Below are 6219 nucleotides of genomic sequence, written 5' to 3'. Positions count from 1 at the left end.
TCATAGACATGTTTTAACAGTGCTGCAAAAATATCTATGTTGCTACCAGATTCAAATTTATCTACACTGCCGTGATAGCTTATGAGGCGACGTTTTGTTACAATGTTGACTGTATTCCACTGACAATTCGATCGATATACTTCAAATATAGTTTTAATAATAATAACAGTATAGATATTTTTGCACCTGACTTGTAGGCAAACCCTATAGGCTGCTAATAGCTCAGTATGTAAGGTTTGCATGAGTTTATATGCGTAAGACTGAGCGAAGAGTCCCGAATGTCAGTTTATTTATGTAAAAAGCACACGTTTTAGCTCGTAAGTTTTTATTATAACAATTGCTGCCTTTTAGTTAAGTGTCTGTGTTGCATATTTATTGAGATATATGTCTAAAGTGATTGTGCATTGTGTCCGATGTAAATATAGACGAAGATTAAACAAATTAACATTAATACAATATAGACTTTATTTATAGATGTGAAACTTGACCGTTAACGCAGGTTTGTACATCTTGATTTGCTGCCAAATATTGACAGTTGACAACATAATTTGTCACTACTCTTAAAAACCTTGAACATATCTTAAAAGAAACACCCTCCGTTAGGGTGACAATACGGATTCAAATTTTCGAGGCCGAGTGGAAGTCCCTTTCTAACAAAAGCTGTCAAAATGTGACATCCGCTTGTATTAAAAGTTACAAGCTTTTGAGAAACGGGCCCCTGATATGAAAATAAAAATATGAAGGTACAGAGTACCATATTATTTCAATACCTACCAATTTTCTCATATTGACATCGGCTGCAATGTCCAAGAACTCTTTGTCAGTAAAAGAAACCCGTAGATTTAATTTTCTATTTAGCTTGCTCTGGCATTTATAACTTGAAAAATCCTTCTGCTGTTTGGCTGTGACGTAGCACCTAGGACTTCGACTGTTATAAATACCAGTTAGCCTAGAATATTAAGGCCTGGAAATCTAGCCAATGTGTTATAAGTGAAGCCAAAATATAACTGTCGCTTTTAAAACACTTAACTAAGGAGTCTATTAGAAATGGCAACTAGGGTAGTACATTCACCTGCAATAATGTTATACTTGCAACTAAGGCCGCAAAAATATCACCATCTTATATTTAGAGGGGAAGGCGCAGCGTGGGTAGACCCCCCACAAGGTGGACTGAGGACCTGGTAAAGGTCGCGAGATTCCGCTGGATGCGGGTGACGTAAGACCGGTCATTGTGGCACTTTTTGGGGGAGGCCTATGTCCAGCAGTGGACGTCCTCTGGCTGATATGATGATGATTTGTAGAGCCATAAGAGCGAGTAACATATTTTTGCGGCCTTAGAAGAGAACATATTATTGCAGGTGACTGTACAGGTTTGGAAGACTTCACTATGAGCAATAATTAACATTCTAGGCCTTATTTTCTAAGCCGGTTCGCTCCTGATAATTAAAGTTCTCAATGTAAATGATATTTAGTATTTACGTCTAACTCGTGAGTTTAGTTGTTTTCGCTACTTCATTAATTACCCCAGGTAAGAGTGGGATTCAGAATTGGATAGAGTAAACAGCTGTTTGATAAAATCATATACTTTGAATTTTATCGTAAAAAGATAGTTGAAAAGTAGGTAGTTCAACAGCATAGACTAGGAATCCTCTAGACCGGCGGTCGGCAACCTGCGGCCCGCGGGCCGCATACGGCTCGTGAAACTGTCACTTGCGGCCTGCGAGCCTCTCTGGCTATGTAATATTGAGAAACGACAATGTCTGATTTTTTTTTTTCTTTATTTAGGATTACCAACAGATAATACATCTTACATGCTCTTAAATCTATATAACAATCATGACTGATGCTTATCTAATTATAGGCTTATATAATTATCTAAATATAGATAAGCTATATTATCTAATATAGCTTATCTATTATACTGATAAAGTCATAAATATTAACAAAGTGCGGCCCGCGTCAACTTACTCATCGTTAACTACGCCACTAAAACTACCCAAAAAAAGGTTGCCGACCGCTGCTCTAGACGGAGTTTAGAGCAATTATTTCATGAAACCGATGCTGCCAAAAATACGGGGGGACGAGGTGAGCGAGGTCCCGTGCCGTGATTGGTCCGTTCAAAGACACGGACGTCACACAAAGACACTTTCGACTCGAAAATGGAGTAAAACTACCGTATGCGTGGTGCGTGTGGTAGAGCTACTATGCTCAGTCTGGAGGATGTCTTGTCTGTGTTCAACAGACACCCGCAAACGTCGATTTACTTTATCTAATTTTGAGTGTCACTGCAAATTCTTTTTAATGTTGGTTTACGGGATGAACGGGACTGTCACACAATTTAAGCAATGCAATGTCTTACCTGCATTTTATTACAGTAAAAAACAGTTCTCGCAGGACAGGCGAATTTATACCTTAAGTCCAACGTCATAAAGACTCGCATATGAATGCTGTTTTGTCTTGTGTATTTGTGACTAATATTGCCCCATAGTTTATTATAGTCAAAATATGGAAATAATCAAATAACTTAATGAAATACATACATATTTATATGCCAACCTATTATCACTGCCACAGTAAAGGCCCTTCCTGACTTGGCGTTGGTGGAATAATTGAAGTACGCGGTATATCTTATCATTCTCACCGCAAAGTCAAGTAGGGCATTGGAAATCAGAATTTGTTAATGTTATTGTGAATGGTTTCATACATAAAACCATTACCATAAATGGGTAAATTCATAAATTAATGTTTAAGGACATTTTGTTGTTGAAATCAGAGTTAAATCGTTCCTAGTCAAGTTTCATCCCGTAATAGTTGAGAGTTTAATCCTTAGTAAATGTTCCTGGATCATAGTTTTAATCTGAACAAACTAGTTGTGAAGTTATCGAACTTAATATTAAATAATTTAAGTAGTGTGCAGCTTCCCTACTGACACTTTCTAAGCAGATAGTTATAGGTCAGAGAAAATTGTTTTAACAGTATTCAATGTGTTTTACGCTTTTTAGAGCTCGTTTTAAAATATTTATCATAACGTCAAAAATATCAAAATGAGGTTAAATTATGTATACAGATTGTATACAATATGGTTCTACTATTATATAGCACAAAGAAAAAATAATTATTAGTTTGAAATAAATACCAATGCTTCGTTTCTATCAGTCGCAGAGAACAATTTTATTTATCTTGACAATGTCTAGTCTACAGTAGAAAACTCTTTCGACACGTTTTTGATTATCATTTTACGTTGAACTTTTCCACTATACCGTTTTGATTTGGGTGCTCGCGTGGTATCTATGAAATCTTACAAATTATGGTGATTTCGTATGAAAAAATAATGTACCGCGTCCTAATAACTCTTTGGTATCTTATTAGAGAACACATTAGGTACACAATTCCTCAGATTCCACCATAACACAAATAAAAACACTATGAAATCAAAACCTGCTACAAAATGGTATTTTCGAATAAATTGGTAATTGCTGCTAAGGGGTCATCCATTAATTACGTCACACGAATTTTTTAGGTATTTTACCCCTCCCCCCCTCCTTGTCACACTTGGTCACATTTGGAAAACCCCTCCCCCCTGGTGTGACGTCACATTTCTTCAACGAAATCGGCAAATATTTATTTAATATTTTATCAAAATATTTTTGACAAAAGAAATATTAGTGATTTTATAACCCAAAACTGATTAAGAAATAAAATTAAACGAATAAAAATGATTATCGTTTCAAAAACTTGTTAATTAAATGTATATTAGCGGATAAAATAATTTAAATAAATTTTCGGTTACTGATGAAGTTAAAGTGACGTCACAAAGTTTATGACTCCCCCCTCCCCCTTGTCACAACATGTCACATTTTCTTGACTCCCTCCCTCCCCCTAAACGTGTGATGTAATTAATGGATGACCCCTAAGTGCTAGATATACTAGTAGCTACGCCGTTCTTAGTATAACGAAATAAGTGTCTTTAACGTGGTTTAAGAACTCACAATGTCAATTGCTCATTACTGAGGGCTCCTAAACTAAGTCCGGATTCCACGGAGGTCCGGTTTCTCGAGCGGTTAAGATCTTGGTCTCCCGTTGACGTCGTATCATCCTGCGTATGAGGAATCACACCGAATAGGATACAGTAAGAAAATAGAACATGAAGGCAGCTTGCGGAGTCAACCGGAGACCGAGGCCTAAGCAAACGGAAGGAACAGTCGCCGTCAGATATATGGGAGCGGCCAATATACCCAAAAATATCTGAACATGCGTTTTAATGTCTTGATAGGTAATAGAGGCTTCAGATATTTGTGAACACCTTGGCCGCTCTAATATATCTGATGGCGACTGTACACCAACCGTTGGAAACTTACGCCGTTGATTGTGGGACGGCTCACAAATGTTGACGGTTTTGTTGGATGTTTTATGTTAGGGTGGTATTCCACCTGTCCAATGTGTATTTTGTCTTACATTTTGCGTAATGAGAGAGTGAGACGCAATGACATCAGATCAAGATATTGGACAGTTGGAATAGCACCCTTAGTTGTGTGGTTGGATTTAATGCTCGGAGGCGCCCTCTGCGATGAGCTTTTGACTTTTAACCTCAATCTAAAATAAATAGGGTATCGTCTTGGGTCGTCCCATTCGTTTTTCGTCAAGTTCTTCGTTCACACGACATTCGTCACAATCGTCGGTGGCTTTCAATGTAGAATGAGTGACGAAAGCAGAATAGGACTAATTTAAGAACTTGACGAAAAACGAATGGGACGACCGAAGACGATACCATAAATAGCAAGAAAAGTGCAATAGTCTAAAGCTTACAATGATAAACCAGAACTATACTATAAACGAACACATTGGCGGTCTATCTACTTAGGTTCTAACGATGTATGTAGTGTCTAATAATAATTATCCTTATTTTTATATGAGAGGTTTATCATTTAAGTTACGTTTAATTTTTAGTAATAAGATCCAAGGCTGTATTTAATACAAGGAGTGTTTTTTCCCAATGAGCTGGATACGTTTTACATTTTGTTAGCCATTATTAGTTATTGTGTGAAAATACTCCTGTTGGTGATAATAGATAAATGTCCGATTTCAAATCGGTAACGTATAGGTAAAGAGAATAGAGCTATAGAGACGGATTGCCAAGTAAATTACGTAGCCACTGTAAATTTACTGCCATCTTTAGACAGAACATAAAACTGTTAGAACGTAATTTGACTTTGATCCTAGTTCTTTCACCGATGTGTTAACATATTAAATATTAATATTAACGCCATCTACTCGACTCTAGGCCAAAGGTATGGTGCAATGTTTTCGAGCGATGGCGCCATAACCTTCAGCTTATGCTCGAGTAGATGGCGTTAATATTAATATTTAACAAGTTAACACATATCAGTGAAAGATGAAGGATCAACGTCAAATGGCGTTTAAACAGTGTTAACATCTTCTGTCGAAAGATGGCAGTAAATGAACTGTAGCTACATAATTTACCATGACAGTAACTCTACTTCAAATTTTCTTTGGTATTTTTACCTGAGGGCCATATTGCGCCTGGTATAGGGCATTGTCTATTATGACCAGCTTCCTAAGTTGTTACGTGATACGTGTGTATGACTAATTATAAAATAATCCTTATTTTGGTAACAAATTGGTGTTATGAAAATTTTGTGAATAAAATATGGTGTCATTCTAGCAAGGCAGTTTTATTTGACTTTGACTACACCAGCTCTGACTAGTAGGAAAGATTTACTGCCAAATGTTTCTTGTTTACCCTGCATATGGTGAGGTATTTAGATGCTTACTCTGCTAATATGAAACTATGCTAAACTGTTAGCATTGCTAGGTACCGGGTGTGGCCTGTAATATGAGCAAAAAATTAAACTAGGCTGTACTCCTCATACTGACCAACATTTGTTCAGCTACTGTTTGTTATGTTTAAATGCGTGACAAGCAACGTCAATCACAATGATATGGCGTGGCGATGGCGTCCATTGAAGATAATATTTATTTTGTATGAAAATAGGGACTCTAAATACTTCATAATTTTTAAAAGGTGTTGAACAAAAGTGTCACCGTTTGAGGAGTACAATCTATGTTTTAATTATTTGCTCGTGTTACAGGCCACACCCGGTATAAACCTTCCGTAGTACTAAATACAAGCGCGAAAATACATTACGATACAAGTGCGAATTACCTTTTCGCACTTGTACCTATTGTACAACGTTTTAC

General features: G+C 36.8%; 2 long non-coding RNA genes across 2 annotated transcripts in view; both read left to right on the top strand.

Moving 5' to 3' along the window:
- Positions 1-4138, top strand: part of LOC134795744 (uncharacterized) — a 333124-nt gene extending 328986 nt beyond the window's left edge. The window contains exon 2 of the long non-coding RNA XR_010144844.1: positions 1359-4138. This is a non-coding gene — a long non-coding RNA (uncharacterized LOC134795744). The remainder of the gene's footprint in view (positions 1-1358) is intronic.
- A 639-nt stretch (positions 4139-4777) lies between these two features.
- On the top strand, positions 4778-5682 carry LOC134795735 (uncharacterized). Its single transcript, XR_010144835.1, has 2 exons — positions 4778-5101; positions 5551-5682. It is a non-coding gene; the product is annotated as an uncharacterized LOC134795735 (long non-coding RNA).
- The last annotated feature ends 537 nt before the right edge of the window (positions 5683-6219 follow it).

The sequence above is a fragment of the Cydia splendana genome, chromosome 12 (assembly GCF_910591565.1).
Source record: "Cydia splendana chromosome 12, ilCydSple1.2, whole genome shotgun sequence".
Taxonomy (NCBI): Eukaryota; Metazoa; Arthropoda; class Insecta; order Lepidoptera; family Tortricidae; genus Cydia; species Cydia splendana.
Note: the sequence above shows the minus strand (reverse complement) of the source record. Positions and strands in the feature narration are given on the sequence as shown.